Source organism: Calonectris borealis, chromosome 24 (genome assembly GCF_964195595.1).
Source record: "Calonectris borealis chromosome 24, bCalBor7.hap1.2, whole genome shotgun sequence".
NCBI classification, from domain to species: Eukaryota; Metazoa; Chordata; class Aves; order Procellariiformes; family Procellariidae; genus Calonectris; species Calonectris borealis.
In genome coordinates, this window is record NC_134335.1 from 8,808,835 (window position 1) to 8,825,077 (window position 16,243).

At 48.8% G+C, this 16,243-nt stretch overlaps 1 long non-coding RNA gene across 1 annotated transcript; it reads right to left on the minus strand.

Annotated features, from left to right (window-relative positions):
- Positions 1–6,445: 6,445 nt before the first annotated feature.
- LOC142092653 (uncharacterized) lies at positions 6,446–8,383 on the minus strand. The gene is made up of 3 exons (XR_012677145.1): positions 8,291–8,383; positions 7,793–7,915; positions 6,446–6,564 (listed from the first exon to the last, which is right to left on the minus strand). It is a non-coding gene; the product is annotated as an uncharacterized LOC142092653 (long non-coding RNA).
- Positions 8,384–16,243: the final 7,860 nt, after the last annotated feature.

Consider the following 16,243-nt stretch of genomic DNA (forward strand, 5'->3'; position numbering starts at 1 on the left):
ATAGGTACCAGAGAGAGTCCTTTAGTTTCTAAGAAAGAACAGCGATAGTCTAGACACTTCCAAGTGCACGTTTACTTAAGTGAAAAAAATCAGTCATCTGACAAATAACAACAATGTCAGCAGCATCGTCTTTAGAACAGTGTTTCTCTGTGGAAGCCCAAGCACTGTGTTCAGATATCTTAGCCATGAAAGTGCCAAAACACTAAATGTGTTACATATGCTATATGGACTAAAAATAGTAGTAGAAATGTCACCTGAAAGCAGGTCCTAGGCCTTTGTGCGATCTAGGAGACCTGTGACAAAAAAAAAAAGGTCTTGGTTGCCAGAATTTGCTTCAAGATAATCTTGAAAATGCTACGATACTTTAGGAAATATTTATTAAATTTGAAAACTTACTGAGATTCCACATACTCATTGATCTGTATCTGCACGCTACTCATCATGAATCAGCCATGCAACCATTGATATCGTTAACAAACAATTCACACATCATCCAAAGTGTCCCATGAGCAGAGGCAATTCAAAGGCTGCTGTGCAATTGGTGTACAAATAGAAAGGCGCATGCTCCCTGCCACTGCTAGAACACCACCAGGCTCGCAACGACAGCCACGTACCTCCTGAAGTTGAGGAAGGACAAGGACATCCTTTAGATTACCACAGCATGGATTCTTCATACGTTTACCTTCAAGAGCGTACTAAAAGGAGAGTAACGCATTTTTGAAGGCCTCTCCACCATTACAGCATACATTCATCATTCCTAAACATTCACCACTCTACCAGTTGTTTCTGCAATGTTCACCGCTGAAAGACTAGAAAGCTAATCTGCCTGGTTAATTTTCAACGCTAGAACAGCAGTGCCATTCCTTCCTTATCCCCTTATACATACAGGTATGTATTTGACCTTTGATGCTAGCAGCATCTATCCTCTCATTTTAGGGCAGCATTACAATACCAGGAGAGGGTGCCCGAAACAGAGGCTAAACTGCTTACTGAGTTTCAAGTTTGGAAAGGATTAACTATTCTTCATCGTACTTGCACAAAAGGCAATACACTTTAGGATATTGTACTTTTTCTCTTGCCTGAAACGGACAAATTGTCTTGAGGAAACGCATAGGAATCGCTTACGAATGGAACTTCTTGTTTGCATCGTTTGCCAACTGGTAAACCTTGGTCTTTCCTCTATAGCTAGTATGCAAAAAACCCAGATTCGGGGCGTAAGAATACCTGCCATATCCCCCCCAAATGCCAGAAATAGTCAAACACTGAGAATCAGACTCTTCTGAGACGGGAACAAAGTATGCGTTTACGCTACAATGCGTATCTGTCTTTACTATAAAAGCCATAAAAGCAAACACATATAATAAGGAATCTCTGCACGTCGAGGAAACAGGATCTACAACTTGGGTCTCAGAACAATCAACCCCAAGAACAAACCCAACAGAATAATCTTAAAAGTTACCATGGTTGGAGTTCGAACCCCATGTCCCAGCAGGCCTAAAAATGTAAGTCCACTTTCGGACAGATACATTAAAATCTACCCCGTGCCAACAAAAATTAACAGCAGCTTTAACAAGAAAGAACGCCTCTGTAAACTAATATCCATAAAAAAGTTAACACACTGGAACCCCTAACAAAGAATACAATGCTTTATGGATACTTACATAACATCGGTTTTGCCGGTAGCTTTAACTCCTCCACCAGGGATTCTTCTAACAATTACCGATGAGGTCTTAGGAATCAGGGCATTCTCATCTGTGTATTCTGAAAACAACATAAATACAGAGAAAAACATCAGTCAATTCGTAAGAATGCATGTTCATATGTAATTACATAGCACTTCGCAGAAAATCCCTTTACAGATACAAAAGCAAAATTTTATATGTAACATCACGCTTTTATCCTCTCAACACGCCAGCAGTATATTTCAAGAAATCTTGGGGTTTGAGACACAAACACAAGCAGCAAAATCTTTTTCCTTTTTTTAAAACAGTTTGAATGCCAACAGCAAAATGGATTCAAAGGTCACTAAAGGAGAGTCTGCTAATGCACGAGGTTCTTTCCTGACCTAGCTTAAAGTTGCTTTTGCTTCCGTTAGGCTACAAAACCCATAGATCTTTGGAGAAAAACAAACCACAGCAAAGTCTCCCCTGCCTAAACCAGATTCTAAAGTCTGACTAGCTTGCCCTGCAACCAAACAGGCACTTAGCTAAAGCACGAGAACTCTGCGCCATTGCTTTCATAGCTGTTAACTAAAAACCAGTCACCTGTGCTGCCAGTGCTCAAGCCTGACAGAACACAGAAGAGAGCCTGCCGCCTCTGCCTGTTTCTTGGAGCTTAATCCATCAACAACCACACTTCTCAGCTGCTCAGGGCTTTACGTTTAAATGGAAACAGAACTGGCAGTGCTAGAATTTGGATCACAGACATTTGGGGGTTTTTTTGAGCTTGCTTTCACAAGTAGGGCAGAATTGGCTCAAACTCAAGTGGTATCTCCCCTCTTAAGCTAACCATCTAGTTTGAATTAACCAAAGGGACGTGAATTCGTTCGATCGATTCCCTTTTTGCAGAGCAGAGAGGCCCAAACGAAATTACTTAGGAAGACAGCCTTGAAAAGCCTTTCAGGAACAGCGTGTGCCTGAAGCTCTCCATGCTTTGCCTTGGCTTACACCCTGTTAGTCTTCTGAAGCGGAGGAAAGCCTTCTGACCTTTTACATAAGGCCCAAACAAAAAAAACCAACTACCTGAGACACTTGGACTGAGTAAGCTTAAAATGCAAAGATCTCTCCATGAGAATGCTTTTTCTATTGTACTTACACAAGCTGGATAGGACTAAATATTTTAAAGCACTATCAGCAGGCATCCCCTGTAATCTGCCTACAGTTTTAAATATTCAAAGCCCTTACCTTTGCAGAGCGAATCAGAACAATGGTCTGAAAACCAAGATACTGTATACCTCGTCAAGCCCTGTCAGGTGGCATCCCTAAGACCCCTAACGTTGTGCTGTTAAGGCTCTTCACAGACACTCTCCTGAAAATAGTTTAAGTATCTGTAGATAAACAGCAAGCTTTAGGTCCAACCACTTTAAAGGCTAGGGCTGAAGTTACAGTTACCGCAGGGTACATACTACTCTGTTTAAGTTTTAACACATGAAACAGGAAGAGGAAAAAAACCACTAGTACACATTTTAAAGAAAAGCCTGTGGTAAGAGTGTCACAGAACCACGGGGGGAGGGGGGGGAAAGAAATGTAATGTTTAAGGAATGAAAACACTTTACAAGTCTTTTTATTTCTGAAAAGTCACATCCCAAAGTCTTTAATCACATTCAAACTTATCGAGATGGCAGATTACCAAACTGAAATATCCTACTAAGTAATATCCTACTAAGTAATACGAAACCATTATCATCTCTAAGAATCAAGCACCATTTGTTAGATTTAAAAGAATTTATGATGTCTCTAAGAACATTTCTTACGTATATCCACCATAAATGTTCTGCCATAAAACTTCAGTACTGCCCTGATACGGTTAACATGTAGTACAGGAAAAAAAACCACCGTTAGAAACGAATGATGAAATGATGCTCAATAGCATCTGAATGACCATGGCTTTGGTGTGGAAAAGAAGTTATATTAACAAGAAATTCCAAAGTATAATTTAGATACGGAGAACACTCATGCGCAAGACGGCTTTCAAGGGTCTGCACAGATTTTAACTCACAGATACGCTCCTGATCCAAAATGTTGCTAGTGGGCAGTTTCTGCAACAGCCGCAAAACCCATTTTCCAATGCAGTGGAGTAAAACAAGTTGAAGTCAAAATTAAGTCACGAAATTCACCAAATCCACGTGGTTTCTTTTCTTCAAATTAGCCATCTCTTTTATTATTTCTATCACTTTCAGCTTTCTCCATCACATTTCAAAGAAATCTGGCAAGTTGGTTATTACAAGATATGCTCCCACATTTCCTTCTCATTTTACCTAGAAGAATTCCAGGAAACCAAAGCTTTTGTAAGCACCGTATGTCACACATCAATCACGTACTCTTCTACGCCTAGCTCCATGGCTAAAACACAGATCTGAAGGTAGTTGTCCAAACAGCAACTACAGAAGAACAGCTCTGTGAGGCCCCCAACACAAGTCACAGCTACCGATGGTGGCCGAATCGCATTATGGCTTCCCACCCCACTTAATGCCCAGCGCCGCTTGCCCTCCCGGTCCCGCCGCATGCTGGCGGCATGGGCCCCAGCCTGACTCACGCTACGTGGGGATGACCCACAAAGAGCAGAGCACGGCTCCCACAGGCCACGGCCGACACAGGGTGGTCTGCGACGCCGCCAGCCGGGCGGTGCCCGAGGCCCCGCGCCCGCCGCCCCCACGCACCTTCTTTGGTCTGGGCGTTGGTGATCTGCAGGTCGCAGCTGGCCGCCTTCAGCTCCTCGCGGCCCATGATCTGGTGCTTGAGGTCACACAGGGAGATGTGGAGGCCGTTGAAGGTGACCATGTCATGGTTCAGCTTGGAGGCGAACTTGTAGTGGACGCACGACGTGGTTGGGGCCAGGAGGTGCCTGCTCCGTGATGGCGTCTACCGCGGCAGACAGCGTCGCGGCCGCTGTGCCAGGTGAGGGCCCGCGGCGGTTCCTCCTCCACCGAGGAGGCCAGGGCAAGCAGCGCGGGCTGAGCTCGAGCGGGCCGGGGGCGCTCAGAGGCTGCGGCGCTCCGCCATGGCCTTCCTGGCCGACAACCGCACGGGCCGCTGCGAGCGTGTCACTGTGCACACGCAACGGCACACTGCACCCACCCCCCGCCTCACGTGACCCAGCGCATTATGACAAAAGGCCCGCGTCACGTGGGCGTGGCAGCCCCGCGCTCTTCATCCTAACACCAAGCGCCCCCGAGGGGAGGGGGGGCCCGTCAGCCCCGGGCGCTGTCACCACCCCGGGCCGCTGGTCTCCCTGCTGTCCCCTGGCCTGTCACCACCCGGTGTCCTGCCACCCCCCAGGCCTGTCACTGCCTGGTGTCCCTCCTGTCACCCCCCAGGCCTGTCCCTGCCCAGTGTCCCTCCTGTCACCCCCCTAGGCTGTCACCACCTGATGTCCCTCCTGTCACCCCCCAGGCCTGCCACTGCCCGGTGTCCCTCTTGTCACCCCCCAGGCGGTCACCACCTGGTGTCCCCTCCTGTCACCCCCCAGGCTGTCACCACCTGGTGTCCCTCCTGTCACCCCCCAGGCGGTCACCACCTGGTGTCCCTCCTGTCACCCCCCAGGCTGTCACCACCTGGTGTCCCTCCTGTCACCCCCCAGGCGGTCACCACCTGGTGTCCCCTCCTGTCAGCAGCCAGCCAGGGCAAGACAGCCTGGGGCAGATGCAGCGGGCTTGGCCGTGTGGCGCTCGGCTGCCCGCGGTGCAGGGCCAGCAAAGGGAGGGGACATCTCAGGGTGCTTGAGTGTATCTGGTGGCATTCATGGAAAGTTCAGTCAAAGAAGCCAATGACCATTTATGTTTATGGCCACAGACCAGTCCCCTGCCCCCATTTTTTAACTCCTCCCTCTCTGCCTTTAGCCCATCACTATTTTTTGCTTTCTCTTTCTCTGTCTCTCTCCCTGTCTGTAGTTTCTAATTCCTCCCTGTCTGTCCTATAGCCTGCTGCTATTTTTTCCTTTCTCTCCATCTCTTTCTCCTGCTCCCTCTCCTTCTCTTTTTTCTATCGCCGTGTCCTGCTTCCTGGCCTTATCTTAATGTTAGGGTTAGGGGCTAGGGTTAGGGTTAGGCTTAGGGTATCGTTAGGGTTAGGGTTAGGGTCGGGGTTAGGATTATGGTTCGGGTTTAGGGTTAGGGATAGGCTTAGGGTTTCGTTTTAGGGTTAGGCTTAGGGCTTAGGGCTTAGAAGTAAAACTGTCCCAAGCACTTACGCCTCCATCAAGGACCACATGCTCTGAGGCTTGTGATGACTGTTGGATGGGTTTCCCTCCCCCCGATGGAAACACCTCTCAGTTCTCTGTGCTCACACCAGGGAAGGAAAGGCAATACACCCCCATATCTAAAGGCATGGCACTCCAAGCAAAGGTAACGTTTCGTTTCTTTAGATGATCTGCCTGGCCAGTTACAACACCTGCTTATACTGACTTCATCCACCCTTACCCGCAAAAATTTGTGACAGGCTGAGTAAGCGTGGAGAGTCAGGTGAACTTTGACGCACACACTGCTACCATAGGACTGGATTTTTAACCTATTTACATTTATCCGTCGCTTTGAAGCTGCCCAAGGGTCAGCATGCCCTTGCTACTGGAGGTTCTTGCTCTGTGCAGGCACTAAGGAAGACATTTCTGGTGACAGATTATTTCTAACGGGTAAAGCACAGCAGAACACACTGTTTATGAGCTGCTGAGAATCGTCCCCCAGGCATAGCAGGAACAACGGCAAAGCCTCTATATTTAAGATGCATTTGAGTTACATTACCATTAAAATACACCACCACCAGACAGTGCTCTAGACGGAAGGCTGACATCAGTGTACAAGGACAGTCCCTTCTGGACATCTCGCTCCTGGGTAGAAATCCTAGAGACTTCCTTTAAGGACAGAAATCCAAAGAGCTACAATAAGCCTTTTAAATTCAGCACAGCAAACAAAAAGCAAACAAACAAAACATGACAGGAAACCCCTGAGGCACTGATGAGGAACACAAGGTCTCCCCTTGAGTCCACTACCCCTCACAAGACTTACTCAAAATTACTCAGTTGCTTACTCAAAAGCAATAACCAACAAGCCATGTACCCTTGGGGAAGCCCTTGTCCTTCTGTGCCGCTGGTGGCATCCCACCATTTCTTTGGGAGTCCACACAAATTCAGAAGTACACTTAGTCCTCCGGCAGTCATTACCTATGGACCCAAACTCCTCCCACACCCCAGAAGTGGCTGTCGGTCGTCTGGCAGTCATTCTCCACAAACTGCAAGCCCTCCATACCTAACCACCTCCCTAGTGACTCAGTGGAAATGAGCTGGACCACAACAGAAGTGACACTGCCCGGCCCGGTCACACAGATTAGACCACAAACGGTGGTCACAAGACAGAAAATGCAACACAAACCACAAGGACAGCAAAAAAACAAGCAGAAGACACATCACACAAAAAACAAAGACCCCTCTCCAAACCCTAAAAATGCAAGCAAGCTACAAAAGGACTTTCCAAAAAAAAGACCACCCAGAACACAACATAAGGCAAAACCAACCTAACCCCAGGAACCCAGCGCTTGCAAACCCAGATCCTGACCATAACAATAACATGCTTTAATCCTAAGTCGCGTAAACTCCCATAACCCTCAAACCCCATAACCCTAGCACGCTGGAACCCTAGCGCCCCATAGCCCTAGCACATTGTAGCCCCAAGATATCAAAACATTGAACACAAACTCCCTGGAGGTCTCTCTCTTCAGGTGGCCCCAGATCTCAGACACCACAACTCTGAAGTGGGGGTGCCCACCGTGCCCAAGTGGAAGATCCACCAGGACAGCACCAGCATCCATCTTCACATCATCCGTCACGCCCTGAAAAAGTGCCCAGGTTGGACACTCCTGGGGAGAAAGGCGGAGGCACTCGGAGACTTTGAACCGGTCAGCCATGGCCACAGGGCTTCAGCTCATCATGTCTGTGTTAGAGCCACCAGGCAGGTGACCCCGTCCCCCCTGCAAAGACCCCTTGGGGTAGCCGTACCCAGCACCAGCTGGCTGGATACGGCCTTTGCTCTCTGGGGAGGTGCTCCCTGGGAGCAGGGTCTCTCACGGGGGAACTCACAGCTCACCTGGGATGCTCTGCGGCCACCGGACGCCTTTGCTGTCAGGTGGCTCTCAGCACCTCTCTGCCAACGGCTGTCACCTCCCTGCAGGACGCTCTCCAGCGCACGGTCCGTCTCCACTGGGTCTCCCTGGGGACAAAGGTCGGAAGGGAGGGATGGCGTTTGCTCTGTCCCCGTTCCCAGGGTGCTTCAGGAGAGACCTGCCACCCCCAAATGAGCTGTCTGACGTGGACACCACAGACCAGCTGCAGACGTGGGTCAGCACGGTGGCGGGGAGCGGGCAAGATGTCCTGCGGAGCCCCCGGCGCTGGCGGAAAGCAGAGATGGAGACAACGGGGAGAAGCCCCAGGCAGCCGGCAGCTGGCGGTGGGGCCTGGCAGGGAGCAGCGCCCGCAGAAATGCCCGGCTCCTGGAGCCTCGGCCCCAGGGCTGCAGCCTCGGCACCTCCTGGGGCTTCGCTGGGAAAAACCAGGCAGAGGTGACCCTGACAGCCCGCACACGTACCTGGCCCCGGGATCTGGCAGCCTGTCCCTGTGCCCATCGCTGCCACGGGATCCAGGAAGCAGCGCCCCAGCCCTGGCGTGGCCCTGAGCCGCCTCTCAGGCCAGGCAGCCGGAAGCCGCGCCCCATGGCATGCTGGGAGCTGTAGGCCCGGGGCATGGGCTGCCGGGCGGCCATGTTGGTTCCCGGGGCATGCCGGGAGCTGTAGGCCCGGGGCACGGGGCTGCTGGGCAGCCATGTTGGTCTTGGGAGGTGCGGGCTCTGCTCCAGCTGCGGCCCAGCTGAGGTGAGGACAGGCACGCAAGTGGAGCTACCGAAGAGGAAGGGAGGAAAGGACAGACGGACAGAGAAAGAAGTGCTTGAACTGTAACATTTGCCTGGCAGTGCAGAGAGCGGGAGCTGCGGTGAGTCCCAGCCCCTCGGGGCCGTGTCACCCCTCTTCTGCATCGCAGTCCCTCCCAGCCCCCCCCTCCCATTTCCCTCTGTGTCATTTTTTTCACTTCCCCATACCTCTCTTCTTCTATTGCTGTGTTCTGCTCCCCGTCCTCTCTTCTCCAAGTCCCTCTTTCCCTGTCGCTCTACCCGCCCCTGTCTTTTTCTTGCTGCCCCTCCCTCCTGCTCCCTGTCCCTCTTTTTGCCTTCCTCTGTCTCTGCCCTGCAGCACACTGCTGTTGTTTCTTCTCTGTCTCTTTGTCCTGGTCTGCATCCCGCTCTGTTTTTCACAGTCTCTCTGGCCTGTTCCCTGTCGTGATTTGTCTCTCTCTGCCTGTATGTCCCGATCCCTGCCCTTGTCTTCCCTTCTCCCTCCTTCTGCTTCTCTCTCTCTCTGCCTCCCCCCCCGCCCTGCTCACTGTCACTGCGGTTTTCCATTCTGTATCCCACTGGCCCTGTCCTTCTTCCTGTTCATCTCTCTTCTGTCTCTCTCTGCTGCTCCCTGACCCTTCCCCTGCCCGCTTCCTCCATCTCTCTGCAGGGCTCCTGAGACCTCTCTTTCTTTCCCCATCCCTCTGTGCTGCTCACTGTCCTTCTTCCTCTCTTTCTCTTCGTTGTTATTCTTGGCTGTCACTCTGTCCTTCTCCCTGCCCCTATTCCTTTTTACTCCCTCTCCTTTCTTCTGCCCACCGCAGGTTTTCTTGCGATCTCTATCCTGCCCCTAGCCCTTAGCTCTCTCTCTCTTCCTGCCTCCGTCTCCCTCTTTCTGCCTCTCTTCCTCTTTTCCTGCTGCTTCTTTCTCCATCTTTGTCCAGATCCCTGTCCTTTTCTTTCTCTTGCTGTCCTTCGGTCCTTATTCTCTTTTCTCTCTTTCTCTCTGTCCCATTCCCTGCCCCACCCTTTCTCACTAAACCCCCCTGTCCAGCTGGCTGTGCCTTCTTTCCTCTCTCTCTCGCTCTCTAGTTTTCCTTTCTTCGTCTCTCTGTCCCACTGCCCATCACAGCTGCTTTTGTCCTCCAGTGGTGTCCTGCCCCCTCTTCCTTTTTTCTCTCGCTGTCATTCTGGCCTCTTCTTTTAAATTCCTCCATCTCGGTCCTGCACCCGTCACTGGTTTTTTCCTCTCCTGTCCCTTTGTCTTGCTCCCTGTTCCCCGTTCTTGTCTCTCCTTCCCTTTGTTCTGCCGCCCATCTCTGTTCCCCTTCTTGCTCCATCTCTCTGCCCTGCTCCCTGGCCCTCTAAGTCTCTCTCTGTTTCTCTGTCCCGCTCCCTGTCTCTCCCCCACCCTATTTTTCTGTCCTACTCCCTTTCCAGGTTCCCCTCCTCTCTCACTTTGTCCTGCTCCCTGCCGCGGCTATTTGTCACTCCATCTCTGTCCTGCCGCCCAGTGCTGTTTTTTCCTTCCATCTCTCTGTCCTGCTGCCCAGCCCAGGCTCTTTTACCTCCTTCTGTGTCCTGCTCCCCGTCCCTTAGTTTTGCCTGTCTTTCCCTTTGTCCTGCCTCCCTGTGCCTTTCTTCTCTCTCTGTATCGCCCTGTCCTGCTCCCTGTCCTTGTCTTTCCCTGACAATCTGTGTCCTACTCCCTTTCCTTGTCTTTCCCTCTCTGCCCCCCATCCTTCTTCCCACCTTTCTTTTTCTTCTCTCTCCCCCTCTGTTCCTGCTGCTTCTTTTTCCACCTCTGTCCTGCTCCCTGCCCCTTTTTTCCTCTCGCTGTCCCTCTGCCCTGCTTCCTGTCCCCATCTTTTCTGTCTTTGTTTCTCTGTCCCGCTGCCTGTCCCATCGTTTCTTGTTGTACTCCCCTGCCCCGTCCAGCTGGCTCTCCCTTTTATTTGTTCTCTCTTCCTCTTTTCTGCTTCTCAGTCCTCTTTTCCTCTTCCCCTGTCTCTGTCCTCCAGCCCGTTGCTGGCTTTTTCCCCCCTTCTTGGTCTCCATCAGGATCTGACCCTCTCTTTATTTCTCAGTCCCTTTGTCCTGCTCCCTGTCCTTCCTTCTCTTTCTCCATCTGGACGTCCTGCTCCCTGTCCCTGTCTTTCCCTAGCCCCCCCTTCCTTCTTCCTCTCCTTCCCCACGCCCATCTCTGCCTCTCTGTCCTGCTCCTTGACCCTACTTTTTCTTCCTCCATCTCTCTGCAGGGCTCCTCATCCCTATTTCTCTCTGGTATTTCCTTAGCATTGCCCTAGGGAAGATCTGTGGTTTTAGGGCTAGGGATCATTTAGGAGCTGGTCTCCTTACGTAGGCAGTGGAGCTAGGCATAGTTAAAGCAGAGGTTGTTCTCAGCTGGTGCTCTGTGCGTCCTGTTGCAAGAGCAGGCTGTGGGCCTTATTTTGAAGGAAGGTTTCTTGTTCTGCACTCATTGCTCCTCGGGTCGCTGCACAGAAGTGGTGTTGGGGTCTGGAGAGACAGATGGGACCTGCTGCGATTCCTAGTAAACGTGAACTTGAACGAGACCAGACTGACTGCATATGGTTTTCTTCTCAGCTCCAATTCCAACCTACGTGCTCGGCGCTAATGAAAAAAGAGACCCTGAGCTGCAAATGAGCAGACAACGTCACTCACTTAGCTCACCGTGCAGTTGGTCTGTGATAAGGGATGTGTACTTCCATGATGGTGCTTTCGTGAACGTTCTCTGGTCTTGCCACTTCAAAGCCCTCCCTTTTTCCAGACATTTTAAGATGGCATTTCTTATTCTGGGGTTCAGGCTGGAGTTGGACTTAATGTTGAACAGCTGATAGCATGAGCTCCGTAAAATGTGAGAGAGAACCCTGCTCTTTTGTTGTTGTTGTTGTTTTCTAACACGCCCTAAACTTTGCTAAGCAAAGGGAGGAGTGGTTGCAAGAGTCTGTTCTTTGAGAGTGACGTATTCCTGTAGCGTGCCTGTCTTTGTACGGTGAAGGTTTCCTACCTGCAGTATGATTTTGCTGAGCTGTGAGGCTGTATTGGCGTAGCAAAGGTAAGAAGTGGCGTCTTTAAAGGTCATGAAACTGTAGCAAAACTAGCGGGAGAAGCTAGTTCCTTCCCTGACAAAACTAGTAGCAAGTAAAAGCATTTGCAATTGGCTTTTTTGTGCAACGTTCATACAGAGTTTTGGTATTGATTGATTTTTGGGAAGCAAGACAGCAGTGAGGAAAGAAAACTGGGGCTTCTTCACCGTAGGCAGGGTTCAAGCCTTTGCGCTAGAACAGGTCTTCACTACAGTTTACAGAAAGAGAAGACGAGCTGACTGTAAGGAAAGTTTCAGTAGAAGTAAGGCTAGATTTGCAGAATTTGGTCCTCCGTATCTGTTGCAAATAAGAGATGACTTGGCAGTGTTTACATCTGAAGTGCATGCCGGTGTGTTAATGCAGGCCGTCGAGGTCTTTTCAGGGGTACTTCTGGACTGCAGGTTGCGTGCGTGGGTGGCACCATGTCCCAGGATGAGCCAGTTTTAGCTCAGAGCATGTGACAGAATGGCAACCATCTTTGTGGTGGACCCCTGTCATGGTTTAACCCCAGTGGGCAACTAAGCACCACACAGCCGCTCACTCGCCCTCCCCCCAGCAATGGGATGGGGGAGAGAATCAGAAGAGCAAAAGCAAGAAAACTCACGGGTAGTGATAAGAAGAGTTTAATACTTGAAATAAAATAATAATAGCAATAATAGTAATACTAGTAACAGTAATAATAGTAATACCAATACCACGATAATAATATCAATAATAACACCAATACTACTAATAATAATAATAGTAATAATAATAACAATAATAATAACAATAACAATAATAATAATAATAATAATTTGTAATTAAAACAACGAGAGAGAGAAAGAGAGGGAGAGAGAATCAAGAATAAGAACCCCAATCCTAACACTAACACCAAACCCTCACCCTAACTCGAATCCCTAATGCTACCCGTAAACCCTATGCATAACACTAAGACCTTATCCTTACCCTAACCCTAACACCGAAACCTAACCCTAAACCTGAACCCCAACCCTAATCCAAATGCTAACCCTAACCGTAAACCTAACCCTAACTCTAACCCTAACCCTATCCCTAACCCTAAACCCGAACCATCCTAAACCCAACCGTAAAACTAATGCTAACCCTAAGCCTAACCCTAACCCTAAACATAACCCTAACCTTAACCCTAAACCTAACCCCTAACCATAACCCTAACCTTAACGCCTAACCCTAACGTTAACCCCTAACCCTAACCCTAACCCCGAACTCTAGCCCTAATCCCGAACCCTAACCTTAACCCTGAACCCCAACCTAACCCTAACCCCTAAACCTAACCCTAATGCTACCCGTAAACCCTACGCATAACACTACGACCTCACCCTAATACTAACTCTAACCCCAAGACCGAACCCTAACTCTAACCCTGAACCCCAATCCTAACCCTAAACTTAACCCTAACACTAACCCTAAACCTAACCCTAATGCTATGCGTAAACCCTAAGCGTAACATTAAGACCTCACCCTAAACCTAACACTGAACCCTAACTCTAACCCTTAACTCCAGTCCTAAGCCTAACTCTAACCTTAACCCTAACCCTAACACTTAACCCTAAATCGAACACTTAACCCTAACCCTAACCCTAACCTAACCTTAAGCCTAACCTGAATCATAAAGCTCTAACCCTAATGCTAACCCTAACCCCGAACCCTAACCCTAATCCCAAACCCTAACCCTAACCCTGAACCCCAACCCTAACCTTAACCTAATGACCCTAACCCTAACTCTAACCCTAACCCTAATGCTACCTGTAAACCCTAACTGTAACACTAAGACCTCACCCTTATACTAACGCTAACCCCAATACCGAACCCTATCTCTAACCCTGAACCCAGTCCTAAACCCTAACCCTAACCTTAACGCAAACACTAACCCTAAACCTAACCCTAACGCTACCTGTAAACCCTAAGCGTAACATTAAGACCTCACCCTAACCCTAACACTGAATCCTAACTCTAACCCTTAACTCTAATCCTAACCCTAACTCTAACCTTAACCCTAACCCTACCCCTAAACCTAACACTTAACCCTAACCTAAGCCTAACACTTAACCTTAAACCGAACACTTAACCCTAACCGTAACCTAACCTTAAGCCTAACCTGAATCATAAAGCTAACCCTAGCCCTAACCCTAACCCTAAGGCGAAACCTCACCCTAAAACAAAATCCTAACGCTAACCCTAACCCCAAACCGTAACCCTAACCCTAACATCAAACCGTAACACTAACACTTTGGCATAACCCTAACGTTAAACCTAAACGGAACCATAAAACTAACCCTCACATAACACCGAACCCCTAATTCTAACCGTAACCCTAATGCTAACTCAACCTCAAACCGTAATCTTAAGACATCACCATAACCCTACCCCTACACCTACACCTACCCCTACCCCTAATCCTAACCCTAAAACTAAACCCTAACCCTAACCCCTAACCCAAACCCTAACCCTAACGCTAAGCCTATCCCTAACTGTAACCCTACGCCCTAACCCTAACGCTAACCCTAACCCTAAAACGAACCCATAATCCTACCCCTAACACTAAACCTGAAACATAATCCTAATCCCAACGATAACCCTAGGCCTAACCCTAACCCAAACCATAACCCTAACCTTAACCCCAACCATAACCCTAACCTTAACCCCTAATCCTAATTTTAACCCTGATGCTAATCCTAACCCCGACCCCTAACCGTAATCCTGAAACCTAACCCTAACCCTGAATCCCAACCTGAACCCTAATGACCCTAACCCTAACCCTAACGCTACCCCAAACCTAATACTGTAACCAAAACACCTCACCCTAAACCTAATGCAAAACCTAATCCTAAAATTAAACCACAACTCTAAACCTAAACCCTAACCCTACAAATTAATGCTACCCCTAACCCAAACTGAAATCCTAACCCATAAGCGTAAACCCAATGTAACCCCTAACCATAACACTAAGCCCTAACCCTAATGCTACCACAAACCTAATACCATAACCGTAAGACCTCACCCTAACCCTAACGCAAAACCTAACCCTAAAACTAAACTGCAACCCTAACCCTAAACCTAATCCTAATACTTAATGCTAACCCTAACCCAAACTGAAATCCTGACCCATAAGCATAAACCCAACCGTAACCCCTAATCATAACACTAATCCCTAACCCTAACCCTAACCCTAACCCTAAACTTAACCCTAACCCTAAGCCCTAACCCCAAACCCTAACCCGTAACCCAAACTCTAACCCTAACCCTGAACCCCAGCCCTAACATTAACCTTAACCCTAACCCTAACCCTAATGATAAGCCCTAACCCTAATGCTAACCCTAACCCCAAACCCTAAGCCATATCCCGAACTCTAACCCTAACCTTGAACCCCAGCCCTAACTCTAACCTTAAACCTAACACTAACCTTTACCCTAACCATAACCCTAACCCTAAAACTAAACCCTAACCCTAAACCCTAACCCAAACCCTAACCCTAACCCTAACCCTAAACTTAACCATAACCCTAAGCCCTAACCCTAACCCTAACCGTAACCCTAAACCTAAAATGAAACCCTAACCCGATCCCTAACCCTAAACCCAAACCATAATCCTAACCCCAACCCTATCCCTAACCCTAACGATAACCCTAACCCTAACCCTAAGCCCTAACCCTAACCCTAACCATAACCCTGATGACAAGCCCTAATCCTAATTCTAACCCTAACCCCTAACACTAACCCATATCCCAAAGTCTAACCCTAACCCTGAACCCCAGCCCTAACTCTAACCTTAACACTAACCCTAACCCTAACCCTAACCCTATCGCTAACCCTAACTGTAACCCTAAGCCCTAACCCTAACCCTAAACCTAACCCTAAAATGAAACCCTAACCCGATCCCTAACCCTAAACCCAAACCATAATCCTAACCCCAACCCTATCCCTAACCCTAACGATAACCCTAACCCTAACCCTAACCCTAACCCTAACCCTAACCCCAACCCCTAACCATAACCCTAATGACAAGCCCTAACCCTAATTCTAACCCTAACCCCTAACCCTAACCCATATCCCAAACTCTAACCCTAACCCTAAACCCCAGCCCTAACTCTACCCTTAACCCTAACCCTAACCCTAACGCTAACCCTAACCGTAACCCTAAGCCCTAACCCTAACCCTAAACCTAACCCTAAAATGAAACCCTAACCCGATCCCTAACCCTAAACCCAAACCATAATCCTAACCCCAACCCTATCCCTAACCCTAACGATAACCCTAAGCCTAACCCTAACCCTAACCTTAAACCTAACCCCTGCCCCTAACCATAAACCTAATGATAAGCCCTAACCCTAATGTTAACCCTAACCCTAAACCTAACCCTCACCGTAACACTAAGCCCTAACCCTAACCCTAACCCTAAACTTAATCACAAACACCTATAACTGATGTAAATGAGCAATATCAGGGCAGCAAGTCAGGTTCTTTAAATCCTTGCTTTCTCTCTTCCGTTCTCTCTTCTTGCTTTCTCTCTTCCGTTCGAGGAGAT